General features: G+C 41.9%; 1 protein-coding gene across 6 annotated transcripts in view; it reads left to right on the forward strand.

Annotated features, from left to right (window-relative positions):
• The window catches only part of RBM47 (RNA binding motif protein 47), a 76149-nt gene that overhangs the window by 20726 nt on the left and 37387 nt on the right, over nucleotides 1–18036 (forward strand). For 2 of the 6 annotated variants that reach the window (XM_056489620.1, XM_056489624.1), the window contains exon 1: nucleotides 13546–13629. The exons of the other annotated variants lie outside the window; for them this stretch is intronic. The gene's annotated coding sequence lies outside the window, so the exon portion shown is untranslated. Of the gene's footprint in view, nucleotides 1–13545; nucleotides 13630–18036 lie in introns of those variants that run through there. 6 annotated transcript variants of the gene reach the window in all.

The following is an 18036-nucleotide window of genomic DNA, read 5'->3' on the forward strand; positions in this document are numbered from 1 at the left end:
GTTGTTCTGCCAGCTACACCATGGCTAGGGGTGCCAGATGCTTTGGGAGACCCAGGGCTCAGTGGCAAGGGCAGCATTGCATGATAGTGTGTTTTGTCTGGGGTCCAGTAAGTTGCAGGCTATGCTTTGTGAAGCCATGTGCTATAGTGCTCCCATTTATTTACACTAGGATGGTTTTTAACCCTGTTAAACTAGCCTGACAAGATTGCCCTAGCCAAGAGGATCTTCATCTCTGTCTCTTCTGTCCCACTTTGTCCTTCTATTCGTGCATAGGGAGAACTGAGATCTCTGCTTTCTTTTATGAAACTAAAATAATTTTTGAAAAGTTTGTGGATTAACAAATTACCCCAAGTTCTTCTTTTGTCCTCCAAATAAGTAAAACACACATCACAGCAATATTGCAAAACTTGGATTGCCCTTGTGCCTGAGAACATATAGCGAGAAACATTATACTCAGTAGTTTAAATTAACTTACTTATCTTCAGACTACCAGAAAAAAAAGTATTATTTATCCCCCTCTCTTATACTGAAGCAAAGAAAGATAAGTACTTTGTTAAGAAAATTAGTGCAACTCCATTGCCTTAAAGTCTGAAGCTGTGAGGAGGGGAAGCTCTGACAGGCTGTTTCTGGTCCACTGTGTTTTGTGGGTTTATCATCTGAGTGCCAATGTGGTAAAGTACAAGCAATATGTGTTATGAAGAAAACACCACTCTGATATTCCTATGGCTTAGTAATTGTAATTAAATACCATTTATTATTTAAATAATAAACATTCTAAAGCTTAGAATAATAAAGTAAATATTCTAAAATTTTAAAAATAAAAATAATTTTTTGTTTACAGATATTTTTAAAAGGATAATGCAGTTTTTGTGTTCACATATATACACAAAATCATGAGAATTGTGTCAAATAAGTGCACAGATGCATGTCATCACAAGATGTGAGCTTCTTTTCTGTGGCTGCAGGGGGCTAAGGCATGTTTTTACACGGGCTTTTTTTGAGATATGGAATACAGGAATACAGGCTTTTATAAAACTTCTATAAATGATATCTGCATTATTTAAGGTTTTATTATATTTATATATTTTTATATATATAAATATATTTTTATATATTTATAGATATTTATATATAAAATATACATAAATATATTATATTATATTATATTATATTATATTATATTATATTATATTATATTATATTATATTATATTATATTATATTATATTATATTATATTATATTATATTATATTATATTATATTATATTATATTATATTATATTATATTATATTATATTATATTTGTTATAGCATTAACTGCTATAGCACTTCTAGGTTTTGTTTCAGAGGCTATAAAGCAACTTATTCCTGATGTTAGCCACATTTTTTGAAGCTCTGCTGTGAAGCCCTCTGAAACAGCACCATTGCCTTGACTCTAGTGGAACTGTGCTGATTTGTTGTAATGAAGAATGCACACTCATTAGGTTAAAAGAAGTTGTGTCAACCCATGATCTGATATCCCAGGGATGGCAGTGGACTCTGACTAACACATGAATTTGCATGACTGAGCATGGTATTTTTGTTTAGGTTAAAAATGCAGACATTTAGCTTGGATATTCCTTCAGCATCTTATTCACAAGGCAAAAAGGATATTGGAGGCACAGGTTTCTAAAAGAATGTCACCAAAGTATTATAGGTCTGAAACCTCTTTTTGAGTGACTGCCATAGTCTTCACTCAACTGGAATGAAATCAATAAGAAATTTAGTTTCTATAAATCAGTTTCCCAGGAATGTGTTTTTAATGAGGCCGTGAGAATTCCTCTCACCTTCTCTGGAACATAATTTATCTTCTTTCCTTCCTTACATATACTACTTCACACAGGCCTACAGGGGGCAAGGGAGGGATTTTAGCAGAACTGAGACAATACAACTCCCCTGCCTCCATTTCCAGTTATCATATAGAAGGAGCAGGGCTCTAGGACTAAACAGTGTTTAGTCCTAGGTTAGGTTATCCCATACAACACTCAAGGGATGCTAACCCAGGGCATGGGACGTGTTAGACTGTTTGCTCACTAGAAATAAATTCCCTCAGAATACCCACCAGCACCTCTAATGGCTGCAGAAGTCTAGAGAGCAGAGCTCCTGATAGCCAGCATCATCATGAGTGGTGCAGGGATGGAGTGACCTTTGCTTTAACAGTGCTAATTCCTCAGTACAACTCTGGGGCTATAAATCCATCTCTCCTTTGCTTCTCCCCTCAGAGATACAGCATCACAGGTGAGAGATCTGCACACCAAAGGAGCTACACACTACCATTTTATTTACTGTTCCTTAACAAAGAAAGCAATCAGCAAGATGTTAACACTCAAAACATTGACTAAGTGATGAGAATGAAGTTTCGACAAGGCTTACTCCATTTTTGTGCAAAGGATCACTAAAGGCTCTGCCACACAGTCCACAGACTGATTCACAGTCTGGGATTTCAGGCTCACAAAAACTGTGATCCCACAAGCTTATATTCATTGATGCTCTGCCTTGTTCATGTTTTTAGTGGGTTTAGCACTGCAAGAAAATAAAGATTTTCACTGATTATTTATTTAACCATAAGCAAATGAAATTATATTCAACCTATCAATAAAGTGATGTCAGTGAAGAACAAGAAATTGGCTCAGTAACTTGGATTCAATCAATAACTGAACCATGGCACCCATTGCAATAATATTTAAGTGTTGAAGGTGCACATGTAGAATAGAAGCAAATCCAAAAGGTGAAATTTTTCCTTCCTCTGTGCTTCTGTTTGTTTGTTTAGATTGGCTGAGCTGCCCTCACTTGTTTGTATCGAGGAGTGACCGTGTTCCAACACGCCGTCCTCCGCTCCTGAGAGAGGCCTCTCGTGAAGAAACAGCTCACCTTTCCCCTGGATGTGCTGGGGTTACACCTCCCCTTTCCCCTGGATCTGCTGGGGTTACACCTCCCCTTTCCCCTGGATGTGCTGGGGTTACACCTCAGCCCAGGAGGGCACTCCCAGCTCTGGCTGCTCTCCCAGCACCCCTGTGGCCATGCTGGGAGCGGATGCCAGGGCAGAGGGAGGCTCACAGGAGATCAGCCTGGTGGCAGGATCTGCCTGGTGGCTCTCAGGTGCAGCTCTTGCAGCAGTGCCCCAGCCCAGCAGTGAGCTTGCAGAGAGGAGTGAGGCTGGGCAGAGCTGGTGCCAGCAGGAGGGCAGGCTCACGCTGGCTGTGTGCCGTATCTCTGCAAAGGATGCTGCAATGGCAACTCTTACCTTGGCTCAAACAGACCCAGTGTCTAGCAGGAGATAATCCATTTCTTCTAATGAAGCAAGTATAAGTGGCAAATAGGAAATTTTTAGCAGTGTTGGCTGCCCCAAATAAAACACAGCAGAGGTGTTGCTCCTTGTTGTGTTGGACCCGTTCTTGTCCTCTGCAGTTCTCCGCTTTTGAGCAGCCTGGTGTCCCCACTGCCAGCCCAAGCAGTGGGTAAAGGTATGGAAACCACTTTCAATTTTAATAATTAAATAGATGAGAACACTCTGACTTTTTCTGTGATGAATAGTGTGGTGCTCACCCCTGGTATGTTTTGTCTGGAGATAGTATTGTTCTCTAGTAAGAAGAAAATCTTCTGAAGTGGCCAAGACACTCAGTTTCCCATCCCTACATTTCTAACCTGTATTTGACTATAGTGTGAGATAAGATAAATGGCTATCTTATACTCAAAATGGTCACAGCAAGCTTAGTGAAACCAAGTATTATTTTTTTAAAATTTCTGACTTCCGTAATTTCCATGTTCTCCTTCAGAGCTGACTGTATATCAAAGGAGGTGAAAGCACCATGTAAAAAACAAACTGGGATTCCTTCAAGGGAATGCACACCATTAAGAGGATTTAAAAGCCCACAAATGCATAGGTGTAACATGAAATACTATCACTGCAGAATGCTTCAGGATTATTCCAAACTACCAATCAAGTTTCAGTCTAGATTCAGGTGATACATTGAAGGAAAAAAAAAAATCATGGAAAAACCCTGCTAACAGGTTTGTAGCACTGTTCTCACACTTGGGGACAGGACACTAACAGTTTGGGTTCAGAATCTGATAATTTGATATTTTGATGATGATAAATTGAGTGGCTTAGACTCTGCCTAGCAATCTTTACTAAGGCATCTTCTAAGACCTTTCTCATAATCTGGTGATACTTGGAGTCTTGGTAATCATTAAAATACAATTCATCATCTCCCTTCACAGTGGTCTATGACATCCATTTAGGACTCTATGTATGTTATTTCTGAATGGCTGTCTTCATACATCTGTTCTGTTGGAATAAAAAATGGAAAAAAAAATTGGAAAAAAAATGTAGTTTTCCATGATGTGTAGTACCATAAAAATGATTCAGCTAGGAATCCACAACCCAGACATTTCAGTGCTCTTCAATATCCTCCTGGAACAAATGGAGTTGTGTTAAACCAAATTAAATAATTCCAGGTGTTTAAATCCTCACTGCTTAGGGGGCTGTTTTGAAAACACAAAGCCAAAGAGTGCACTCTCAGCAAATTTGCAGATGGCACCAAGCTGAGTCATGCTGTTCCCAGCCTGAGGGATGGGATGCTATCCCTAGGGACCAGGACAAGCTCCAGAAGTGGATCAATGGGAGCACAAGGCTTCGTGCAAGGGCTGCACCTGGGTAAGGGAAGCCCCTGGTATCAAGGCAGGCTGGGGATGAAGGAATTGAGAATGGCTCTATGGAGAAGGACTTGGAGTGCAGATGGATGAGAGGCTGGATGTGAGCTGGCAGTGTCCTCTCAAAGACCAATAAGCCAACCACAGGCTGGGCTGCATCAAGAGAAATGTGGCCAACAGGATGAGGGAGGTGATTCTCCCCCTCCACTCCTGGGAAACCACATGTGGGGTGCTGCTTTCAGCTCTGGAGCTCTCAGCACCGGAAAGACATGGACCTGTTGGAGCAAGTCCAGAGGAAGGTCATGAAGATGATCAGAGGGCTGGATCACCTCTTCTATGAGGAAAATCTGAGAGTTCATGTTGTTCAGCCAGGAGAAAAGAGGGCTCTGGGGAGATCTTATAGCATCTTCCAGTGGCTCAAGAGAGGAAGATGGGGACAGATTTTTAGTGGGCCCTGTTGCAATAGGACAAGGGTAATGGTTTTAAAGTATAAAAGAGTAAAGAGATATAATATTTCTATATAGATATAAAATGCAGACTAGATATAAGGAAGACCTTTTTTTGTTATGATGGTGGTTAAAATGCTGAAACACGTTGCCCAGAGAGATGTTAGATGCTTCATCCCTGCAAGTGTCCAAGTTCAGGTTGGACAGGGTCTGACCAACCTGATCAAGCTGATGTATTTGTTCATTGGAGGGGTTGGGGTACATTTCCTTTAAAGGTCCCTTCCAACTCAAACTATTCTATGACTCTGTAATTTCAGTATTATAAGATCTTGCCCAAGTACAGGTGAAGCTAAACTCAAATGCAAACTGTTGTCCTCTGAGAAGTTTTGTTCTAAGCAGAAGGCTTGGAAGAACAAGCTAGTCCTGAGAGTCCCTCCATCTTGTGCAAAGATTAGTGAGAGCACAGTGTAATTCCAGTTCTAGTATAAATTAAATCCAAGCCTAAAATCTGAATTGTAGCTGCAGCTAAGCTGGACTTAGACCTAGCCAACCACAAATATCTGTGACTGTGCTTATAAGTAGATAGTACTTTTTACACTGAAACACATGTATAGGCCAACTCCTGATTTAATAGTAGTGAGTACAGTAGGGTTTTGTATGTCAGCTCTCCAAATACATTGCCTGCCTAAGATGAAATGTTATTAAGTGAATTCTGCATAATCTGGTGGAAGGTTTTTAAATTCTAAAATCTTAAGCAGGAGCAAGATGAATTTCGTAACCTGGGAGTTTGAATCATGATTTGGTCACTAGCCATGATGCTTGTCTCAGGACAGACAGATTGAAGATCAGCTTTCCACTGAGCTCAGAAAATGTATCATTGTGCTTGTAAGCATTGCAGATTTGCTTTTGAATAATTTCTTTGGAAAAACAAATCCACTTTCACTGTTTATGGAAGGTTTAAAAAATAGAAATACCATAAAATTACTCTGGGGAACTGATAGACTGGCTAAATGCTCCAGTTTTCTGGTACAGAACATTGTGTTACTCAACTCTCCAGCTCTCATACAATAGATGGGAACTCTACAAGCATGAACTATTACTGGTTGTGTGTGCATAGGAGTAAATGATATCTGGTTATAGCCCTTACATAGAAAAAAACAAGTTTAACAACATATTTTGTTTGCACATGTGATGTAGCTATTGTAGAGAGGGCATTGCTGGTTCTCCTAGGCACCTTTTACATGAATATTTTTAATTAGTATGAAAATCTGCTTGAGGGTATTTTTATCGTAAACAGGAAAAGGTTCATTGTACATTACCCCTCCAGTTCCTGCTCCTCCTTTCACCCTGGCAGCAGCTGGACCTGCCCTCCCCACCCACCCTGCTGCCTTGGCAGTGCCCCATCCCCTGCAGCCCAGCAGCTGCCACAGTGCCTGCCCATTTCTGACACTGCACCACTGATTGTCAGCAAGGGTTAACAAGCTCAAGCCCTGCAGCTTGCACCCAGCTCTGCCTCCCTTTCCTCCCCCTGCAGACACACTGCTCCCCATTGTTTTCCTCCCAAAATTTTGCCCCTCAGGCTCTCTCCACTTGCCCCAAAGATCTCTCATTTCTCAGCACAGTGACTGTCATTCAATGTCCCATGTCCCTGTTAGCTTTCTACCTTCTCAGCCTCACTGCTTTGCTTGACTTCATGAAAGTGAAGCAAGACTTCACCCTGGTCACAAAAATGCTGCCTAACTGACCAGATCTCCATAGGCAGTTTATCTTCTGATCTTTAAACTTCTGAGCTCTCATCACGTTGGTTTTCCCACCAGTTCCTCTTGAATAGTTTGCATCTCTCCAGCTTCATCACACAAGGAATTTTGTCCCTAACATCCCTGTTTTAATATGGCCAGGCTCCATTGAACTGCCCCCTCTGACCCTTTTCCATTTCTCTCTCTAGATTGACTCAATTTCTTCAATTTTTGAGCAGTGTGGCTTCCAGCACCCAGTTCAGTGGTGCCAGATGCATGGCTTGAAGGCACACAACCCACCAGTTCTTCCTTCACCAGGGACTAGATGTCCTTTTGGTTATGTTCTTCCAGTATGCTATTATTTTACCTGACTCACAGGCACTCCTTCAGAGCCATCATCTGCACATCCTGTATTTGCTGCTTCCTCTTTCCAATTCAACCCTCATTTTCTCCCTTATCACAAGCATTACTATGTCTCGTCAGTTGTCCCTCCAAAACAATTTACTTCACTCCAGTAGCTGGGTTGCCCCATCCTATTTTTTTCCCCTTCAGAAACTGGATTTCCTTCTATCTCTTGTACCCACAAGATGCCTTTCAGTTCTATCCCACCTTCCTCTGCACCTGCAAGCAGTTCCCAATATCCTGTACCTCCTGAACCATGTCTGCTAATCTCTGTGATTTTCTCTTAACTTCTTTTCAGACAATTATCAAGTCGCTCACTTTATCCTTGGCATCTTCAACTAACTCGTTTTTTTTGTGGTAACCCATCTACCTCCAGCTGTGTCTTAGCCATTCTGCTATTTCTAAGCAGGAGCTCTTCATTGGGTTCCACCAAAAGAGAGAAGTGAGAGGCAGCCAGACACCTCCTATAGGCAGGTGATAGGAAAACCACAAAGCAAGAGGTCCACTGTGTGGGTCCAACCTTCAGATCTTCATCCCACTCATCTACAAATGTTTTTTCTTGTGCCTTGAATTTGGTGATGAGGTGGATGTGTTGTAAAAGGCATCTGTGTCCTGAACTCTGGGATGTTGTGGGCTGCATGGAGATAATTAAGTAAATAATAGCTTCCAAATACGTAAGTACAGTTCTCAAGAACTGGCCTCATAGAGATCTGTATCAATATCTCCTCTGAGATTTTGAGTAAAGCAAATAAGAATAAAAATATTTCATTCATCATCTTGGCAGTATGTTCTGGAAAGGCTGATTCAGACCAATTCTTTTCCATTCAACTATAAATCTCTGTATGTACTATCTTCTTAAGTGTTATCTTAAATTAGAAACATTATTTGTCTCCTGAGGCTCATGCAAGGCAGCTAGCTGCACTTTTGGAGTGTAATGAAGGTGCTTCATGTCATCAAATGTTGGGAACTGAATTTGAGAGCAAATATTTGCCCAAACTTATCCTAAGGTGCTAAGGACAGTGTAAGAAGAATAATCAATTCTAAAATGGTTACAGGCTAGTTTCAGTTCCAATGTTAATGTCCATGAAAGTAGAATCAATGTATTGTTAGTAAAACATGTATTCTCTTTTATTAAAAATTCTAACTTTTTAGAGCTCCACATGTCCAGTCAGCTCTTACAAAGCATTTTAAAACCTAATATATCTTGAGATAAGGATAGATAATAAATAAATTAATGTCATGGTCCCTACACAGCAATGGCCCAGAGACACTGCTTCCTGCAGCCAGTGCCATCCCAATGGCTGCCAGGGAAGCTGTGCCTGCCAGGCAGTCCTGGTGCCACAGGTGCTCCTCCCAGACCTGTCCATTTGCTCCTCTGCACCTGTCTCCACAACTGGACACAAGGGTCCAGGGGTAAGATAATAAAGCATCCAGACCACAAACACCCCTCCCAGCTGTCCAGTGAGGATCCTGACTAAACTAGCACCACCAAGGCCTGAGCCTGAGATTCTCCCTGTTTACATAAATTGTCCCATCAGCAAATCCCAGAAGCAGCTGAACTGAGAGACTTTTACATTAAAATCAAACCCATGGGGTATGTACATCCCTGATTTTAAAACATCCAGTTTCCCAGGTCCTTTCCTAAGAGTGACTGTGGGTGGCATCACAAAATGCAGCAATACATGTAAAAGTGGTTTAACAGCTATGTGTTCAGAAGAAGGGAATATTTTGAAATATTTGTCCGCAGTGTGAAGTTGCCAAATCATTAGTGTAGTGTGGTCTTACAAAACAAGATAGAGAAAAATAGGCAATACTCTCTGAAAGCTTTGGATGATAATGTTTTGTAATATTATTCTTGAAAAAAAAAAAAAAAAAAAAAGCTGCAAATAAGGGAGTGAACAAGAAAGGGAGGATATGTTGCTTTTTCTAAAAAAAAAACCCCTATCTCTGTCGGGTGTTTTCTAGCCTGACATATGATTTTGTATCAGGGTTGCCCATTCTTTGTTAGCTCTACAGAAACAGCTTGCAAATGTTCTAATCAACATTTGCTTTCTCTGTGAATCAAGTTTTCTTACATATCTTGTGTATTTTGTAAGGTTGGCTCCCTCTAAGGGAATAGTGATGACTAAAACTCCTATCCTTTGAAAACACAAGCCAAACCACTCTGGGATCAGCTAGCAGCAATATTTCACAGTTTCCTTACCATCTTTTTTATCATCCAGAGGAGTACTTTGTCAAGTGCTAAGGACTCATTCTCCAATAGATGGCATTTTGCTCTGAAAGCTCAGCACAAGATACTAAATTATGGACCAAAGGGATGAGTAGGTATGGCAGGATTTCCAAGAGCCCAGAGACCCAGTCAAACCCACAGCTGGAGAGGTGTCCTCATGTGTGCAGAGTTCAGGCCACTGTTGAAAGAGTGCTCTCGATTCACACTTCAGGTCTCTGCTGTTTTACTGTGATAAAGATCTTCCACAGCTCACAGCAATTATTTTTCCCCTCCCACCTGTTTTTTAGCAGCAGGTAGTTGCTGGTCCTTCTGCTCCAGAGAAGGGGATGCAGCTCCTGTTGAGGAGATCAGTGCTGTACCAGTATTTCCTGGGGAGGTGGTTTCGACACGTTGCTTAGGGATGGGTCTAAACATATTCCTAATAGCCCCATGTGCTCAGATGCAGGTTCTTTACTGGGAATGGAAAGTTTTCACAGCCTCTGCATAGCCCCTCTGGATCTGCTTGTACTCTTTTCCAAAGTAAGTGTTGCCCTGCAGGATGAAATACAAATGCATATGATGAAAAAGAACTGGAACAAAATCAAACCCTATTTAAGATTCACAGAAATTTCCCCTGTGTTACCTGATACCCATAGTTTAATTTTGTTGTTTGGTCTCTGTGTTGTTAAGGTTGTTAACAATTTGTAAGTAATTTGGTGTTTCTTTGACACAGCTTTGTGAATTTTAGGTGCTTTCTCACTTTTAATATCCCTATGTATTAGTTGTTCCCAAGCCAGTATGAAGTTATAGGATGTCTGTACTAAATTAATGTTTGACTTTACAGTCTGTATGCTGTCCAACCAGGCACCTCCTCCATTTTCACTGAGTAAATATGCAAGTGTTACATTGCCCTTGAAGCCCGTGCTCTGTGACAAAGGTTGTGTGATGGAAGGAGACTGAAGTGCCAAGTCCCCATGGCCCCAGTGCCTTCTGTGCTATCAGATACCCACCCCCAGTAATCTGTGAAGGCAAGGTGCTACACACCTCAGACCAGGTGACACCAGGGCAGACTTGGCCTTCTCACAAGCATCCACCTCCCTCTGAGCCCTGTGGAAACCTCATCTCTGAGAGAGGAGACATGTGAATAACAGACTGAGTTTTCTCAAGGTGACGGCTATACAGGGAAGGCCATTTTTTAATTTCTTGTGCAACAATTAAAAAAGGTTTCGTTTCTGTTGCTTTATATCAGCTGATCTACAAGGGCAGATTTAGAGAGAGGACCCATCAAATTTTCCACTGCTCTATTTGCTCAGGGGACATGATACAACTTCAGATGTGCTGTAGTAGAGCTATCATTTTTCTGTGGTAGCTATACCTGGCAGCTACAACTGATAACTGAGTTTCTTCGGAGTCCTCTGGCCTCATAGTGTCCATACTACACACTATTTGACTCTCTTAGGCTTGTACCAGGCTAACATAATTTGTAGAAGTGGAAAATTGAGCATTTGTACAACCTTCCCATAACAGGCGGTAACCTTGTCTATGCTGCCAGGCAAATTTGAGCTGGCTCTATAAGCCAAGTACCAGTGTACTGCTCTTCTACTTCCAAATCTCACCACTGCAGCCTCAGTTTTGAGCTTGCCAAAGACCAGACCATGACATGGAATACTGCAGTGACAAAAACTATATCTGATGAAGATGTGTGGCCAGGTTTCCTCCAGAGTCTTCTGCTGAAATGCTACTGCAACCACAAAACATCAACCTGGCAAAAGCAAATCTTTTCACAGAAACATGGTCTTTTCCAAGCAGCTTTTGTTGGAAAAATCTGAGAGATCTTGGATGGGCTCCTTATCCAAACTGAAGAGAGACAGCTTGGCTGGACCTCCTCCCTTGCCTATCTAGTGCACCTCTCTGAGAGCAGCACTTGTTACCAGGTGGAGCAAGAGTGCCATGAGAAGTTCCTGCTCTCTGCATCTGGTTAGGCAGGGTCTTAAGCCCAGATAAACTCTTTCAGATAAATCCTCTCCTTCTGCCTGGGGGTCTGGAGGTGATAGCCACAGCTGAGACTCCAAGCTCTGTGGAACAGCAGGGTGTTCTTACTTCTACTGGGCTATCAGCAAGGCACAAAGAGGCTAACATGATGTGGCTTACAAGCCTGAGAAGCTGTCAGAAGATGGGTCTCTCCCTCCCCTGCACAATTATGGCACTTTTCCTCACATGTTGGGAGTAGATGCTGTAAAGCAGCTGTGGGGGATTTTCATCCAGAGGGTATACAAATTGATGTTGGGAATTCATGAGGTTTATGCAAAAGATATTGATGAGTTTTGCAGGTTGTGCTACAGCAGCAAGATTGTGTCTGGCAGCTGTAGGGAAGTCCATATGCCTTTTCTAATCATCATCCTGCCCATTCTGAGTAAAGAACCATCCTAGCAGGCAGTCACAGGCTGCTGCCATGGTGCCATAGTACCAAATATCTGACATTCTCCTTCTGCCTCTCCTTTTCCAGGCAAAAGGGGAGGGGAGATGAATTAAGACTGGCAGGAGGGAGCAACACACCTGAAAGCACACAGAGCAAATGGACCTTGAGAGCTGAGCAGGCTTTTGTGCTGGGCACACTGGGCATCTGGTACAGCCTGTAACCACAAGGCTTGTGCTGCTGCAGCAAGTGGCCATGCATCAGCCCCTGCAGGCTTGCCCTGGGCTCTGAGGAGTCCTGGCTCAGGGAAGGCACCTGATTCCAGTGACACATCTGCTCGGGTCAAGCCACAGCCCACTGCTGAAGCAACGGTGTCACATGTGCATGCAAGCTGTTGAGCTGGATGGAGCTGTACTGCTTGCCACCTGTGAATACACATTCACAGTGTACCCAGCAGGCAGAGAGGGCCTCTCCAACCTGACTGGACTCAGCTGGTGTCCCTCAGCCCAGTGCCACTGGGTGTGGGCATCCCCAGCTCTGTCAAAGGCTGTATGGGGTCCAGACCAGCATCAACCCCATCACACGGACCCCATTACAGTGATTGCTGTTGGCAGGTCTCAGCAGCTAATCTGACTAGCTGCAGCAGCTGTGGTGCAGATTTTTTTCTTAAGCATCTACATTAAAATACATACTGTTAAGACTGGAGATCCAAATTAGAGAAAATTAATTGTTCTTCCCCAAACCAGGATTGAAATCCTGTGACAGACAAGGCAGTATCACAAAATCAGAATATACAGCATAGCCTAGATTTTTCCATTGTTCCTCCATGAGCAAACATCTGTGTACCAGGTCCAGAAGATGTCTCCCATGCTGGGAGCAGCCACTCCATGTGGAGTCCCAGCCTCTGGGTGCCTCCCAAGCTCAGCAGCTACCCTTTCCTCCTCAGGGAGCAGCAGTGCCACCTTATCAGCGCTGTGCTCAGTTGGCAGCCCATTTCGTCTGCCCTCTGCTTGTAATTGTTAACTTCCTGAGAACAGGAAAGCTCTGTTTAGCACAGGTAGAGCTTTAACTCTGGGGCACTCCTGAAAAGCCAAGATTTAGGAGTAGAGCAAGGTGTTGCAGATTGCTTTGGCCATTTCTTTCCCCTGGCTTTGTGTTTAAGTTCCCTTTGCATTATTTCATCCTGCAGTTCAGGTCTTTTTGTTATGATTTTGGAATTTTATCTGTCATTTGAATGAATGCTCTCATGCCACAGATTTACTTGGAAATTTATGTACTCCCACAAATTAAGCATTCCCTCTCAGCTCTCAGCAAGGCACGCCTAGGCTTGCCTGCAACCTTACAACAATACAGAGAAAGGTTATCATGACTTACCTGCCGCAAATTATCTATTAATAGCACCACTTATGTACCTTTTTTTTTTTTTTTCCCCTTCGTGACATGCTTTCCCTAGCTCCTGCTCTTAGCAGGTTTCCCTTTTCTCGAGTGCTGTATGTTCCCTGGGGAGAACAGGGAGCAGGGCAGGTAGAAGAGGAGCGACCTTTGCAGCGCTGGCTCTGCCCCCCTGGCCCCGGCACTGCCTTCCTGCACAGATGTTTGCCAGGAGGGTGGGACAGGGCTGGTTCCCAGCCTGGTAAAACATTGACCAGCCCGCAGACGAGGCGCTGGAAGTGCTGGGCTGCCCAGGCAGGCGGCGAGAGCCCAAGGAGCACAGCAGCTTCTCCCCAGGTACCGCTTCCCACTTTCATTTTCCCAGCCTCCAAGGGCAGAAGGGTTTTGGGTGCTAGGGTTTGCCTGGAAGGTCTCCCAGTGTCTCCCTGGAAGCAGGAAGATGGGTTAGCCTTGTTATTTTGCAGTTTGGTTTTACCAGCTGTAGTTGGCTGAATGGTGTCATCTAGAGCACAGGTTGATTAACTCAGGCTTGATTAGCTAGTTGTTTGGGTTTTGTTGTATCTTCAAATAAGCAAAATGAGTGCAGAATTGCGTTGGAAAACTTCATTGTCTCCTAATAAAAGTCAAACCTGGCTTCTGCTCATTTTCTAACTGAAGAGAGTAGGAACAAGAGTCAGAGATTTTAATGAAAATGTGTAATCCAATTATTGCAACAGGGATGTGGGTAATGACTCATGCTGAAAAATACTTGCTGATTTTTGACCGAGCTTTGCAAAAATAGGCAAAGTGACTAATTTTTTCAAGATTATTTCCATGTTCCTTGGAACATGGACAGTAGACAGAAAAAATACCAGGATTTAAGTTCCTAGTATGCATACGCCACTCAGAAAGGTAAAGATGGATAGATTCAAATAATTGTTTCAATTTTGCTCAGTGACTGAAAGTTTCTGCCAGCCAGTGGAAACTGACTCATTCATGCAGGAACCATCCTCTACATGTGCTTTGCTGATCTGGATGTGTATTTATAAAAGTCACCTATCTTTGAGTGACTCCTCAAAAACTACTTTTTACATCCCAGGCAGCTGTCAAATAATCCTGAAGAGGGCTCAGTGTGAAGTGAATGACATGGTGTCTGTATTTATGATTTATTGTATGTTTTGTGTGCTAAACAAAATGCAAGATATTTTTTTTAAAAAGAACCCGTCACTTCCAGTTTATTGGTGTCTGGCCCTAGCTGTGCTTGCTTCGTGTTTAAATCCTTCCTGATTTAAGAGAGATTTTCCTTATGTGACAGGATTTTCCTGATGTGTTTGCTAACTCTGCTTGCACACAACTTGATATTTATGCTCAGTACATGTTTCATGGTGCTAGGTTGTAGTGAAGTGTGGTAACCCATTTACTTTATTAAAAGTAGTTTAAGTGTGGCTCCAACTCTTAGCAGCACCTAAAACTCCTAGAGCAAAGTGCAAGGAAAGGTTGCTGGAGAACAAAGCAACTGGGTTCCCACAAATGGCTACTTTAAAGGATTGAAATATGATTCAATAAAAATCTTGGTAAAGGCTGCATCATAGTTTCAGTCTGTTGGTGAATTTGTAGACATAAAGCATGACTATGATTAAAACCTGTGATTTTCATCTGTGTCACAGTGTTGTGGTAGTCTTTCCCTTTCCTCCTAGGAACAGTATTTGACAGTAAATTGTATATTCTAGTATTTGTCAGTAAATTGGACTGATGTAAAAATTTCTTTTGCAGTAACAAAAAAAAAGTGGTAAAATCTTATCAGAGAGTTCACGGAGATTAGAATTTTAAAAATAAATATCTAAAACAAAAGACAGTATTGACAAAAGTATCTTGTCTGTTTTCACACAAAGATAAGGTTCTAGCTGGTGACTGTAAGAGAGATTACTTGGCTTAAATGGCAGGAATAAGGCTGTTGACAAAATCTGTTCAGTCTAAGTCCTGCTGGAGACAGCTTTCAGGATAAGGGAGCCATAACAATCTATAAATTGTGAACAATTTAAATTGTTTCAGTAAATAGTAATATATCATTGCATGCTAAAATGGAGCAAACCAGTTTCATCCCCTGTGCTTGGTGTTCAGCACAGCTGTTTACTGAGTTTCAGTTGGTTAAACCTGTGTACATAGACCGAAAGGAGCAGGGCTGCACGGCCATCACGAGGATAAGCTGGTCTGCAAAGTCATTTTCTGGATATACAAGGCAAAAAAGACTGAAACTAGTGTTTAGACTGGGCTAGTTAGCTGCTAGTTAAAAACAAGTCTCTCTTCATCCTTAAAGGCAGCTCCTGTGACATAGGCATGAAGGCTAAATCTATATGAAATAAAATGTCCTGGATCCCACAAAGTTCACATAGTAATGCTATTTTAAATTTCCAGTTTATATTTGAAGCAGAAATTACCATGTTAAAGGGGTATATTAAATGGGAATGGTCTCTTCAGATGCTTTGGGAGTGATGCTCTCAATGTAAGGGCCAGCTATTTGAATGGTAAAAAAACCCCTGCCAAACAAAAACCCTCGTGCGACCAGGATTGCAGAATGGGCATTGCAAAACTCTGCTGTCTCCTCCCCGGAAAGCATCAGGGTTTCCCAGCTTGCCCATGCTTGCCAGGGCCCCACAAGGTGAGCAGTGCCCTTTTGGAGATCCCCAGTCTCTGTGGGTGAGTGACAGGGCTGTCACTGGGAGGGTGCCAAGAGGAGCATCTGGACCCTGTTTGCAGTGACCTCCTGCACTCCAGCGCTCGTTCCAGTGGCTCACATTTGCTTACTCCACTTGTTTGTGTAGCAGCTATCACACCACTGCTGAGATTCCCCATTACAAGGATGTTGACAACAAATCACCTGGATCAGATGGATAACTTGTATCCTGCTGTTCTGGACCCCTTTGTTTAAGCCCACATGAGAACTCTGTAGTTACTATTTTTCCCCCTGACAGCCACACAGCAGCTGATTTTGGCCATTGCAGATGCTTTGGGCTTGAGGCAGAAGAGCAACAGCTCTGCAGTCTCTGGCAGAAGACTCATTCCTTCTATGGAGAAAAGCTACTGGCTTTTCTTTCAAAGTATTGGACAATCTTTTCTATAGAAGTCTACTTGTACACTACCCACATGACCGGAAAAATTGTGACTTTGTGTCACTTTGGGAGCAATTTAAAACACTGGCGTTTCAGTAGATTATTTCCTTAAGGCAGAAGTGTAAATCGTACTGCGGGATGCTTTCTTTTATAGGAGTAAGACTCTTCTGAGGGAAGCTATTTACTTTTCCAGAGCCAATTGAAGAAGCATATTTTGAGACAATAAGCTGACTTTTCTCTTTCTATTGCAGTGAATAAAATTATCAGGTAAAATGCAAACATTAATAGACAGTTATCAGAGACAAGCAAACTTACCTCTGCACATTTGTAGCTGAGCAGAAGTACTAGTGATGCATTAAAACCTCAGCTTTTCAATTTTACTTAAATAACACAAAGTTAACCTATGAATTGCAGCTGAATGTGAAATATAATTTCCATAAAATTAGGTAATTTTAGTTATTTTAATTGCAAAAACTATTTTGTGCTGCATGCATGCGTATGTGGCTCCCAGTCATGCCAAAGAGAAATGAGTGCTTAGATCTTGATTTAATTTTTCCTTCTTTGCAATGTGTATTTTCAATGATAATATTTCTTTATGCAATTTGTGCTTCCTGTAAAAACTTTCAGAACTTTTATCTTCTCAGAAGTCAGATGTTGCACAGATCAGAGTGCAATATATAGTTGATGATTAAGCATATCTATCCAGATGAATGGCAATTCTGCCTTCCCCTCCCTGGTGCTGGGTCACAATTGTTTCCCTTTTAATTCCAGCATTAAATGACTGTCAATATCAAACACCATTTGCTTGCACTTTAGAAGGCAGAAGTAATAGCAAATAATTGTGTACAGATGCTTTTAAAGGTTGAATTAAACTTAATTCTCACACCACAGTATTCTGACTCAGAGATTTACTGCTCCTCTTCCCTGCAACTCCCAGGCTGTAAGAGTGAAAAGCAAAAAACACTGAGCAAAAGTGGCATAGTGCCATCAAATCTTTGTATTTTGAAAGAAACAAGTTTGAGAGGTCATCAGATTGTATCTCTTGCATCTAATGAGTACTTGGATTAAAAATGAAAATGCATTGTTCAAACCAAATTTTTTTGGGTTTTGCGTGAAGAGTCAGCCTCTACCAAATTCAAAACCTCTTTTGAAGAACTTCAGAAAACAGTCATTATTCCAGTCCTTCCTACCTCCTGCAAAGATATTATCAGACAAAATGCTGTGGTACTATAGCAACAATGCAGTTTTTAATTGTCTCCAGAAAAATTGCACATCTTGCTCTTATCTTCTTCTCTTTGGGAAGTCTATGTTATTGCAACTAGAAGCAGCCCCCCCAAAACCCCTTAAACAAACTGTTAGCTGGGATCATGCTAAGCTTTCCTGAACACCTGGAAAAATTGGGGTGCTTTAAAAGGAACATTGCTATGTAAGCATTCTGTAATGCACAGAAACAGCTTTTGCCACCCTGGTTTATGGCACTTTTAATGTTAATGCTTCTCCAAGTTGTGGCCACTCTATCGTGAAGTTCTTCCTTGAATGGTTCCTGGAGAGGATCTAACCTGTAGTTAACTCTTTGTGGGCAGACAACTTTATAAACCTGAAACTAAGGACTTGACAATAGAAAATTCGTGGATAGGCATCTTCAGGATGAATT

The sequence above is a fragment of the Oenanthe melanoleuca genome, chromosome 4 (genome assembly GCF_029582105.1).
Source record: "Oenanthe melanoleuca isolate GR-GAL-2019-014 chromosome 4, OMel1.0, whole genome shotgun sequence".
In the NCBI taxonomy this organism is placed as follows: Eukaryota; Metazoa; Chordata; class Aves; order Passeriformes; family Muscicapidae; genus Oenanthe; species Oenanthe melanoleuca.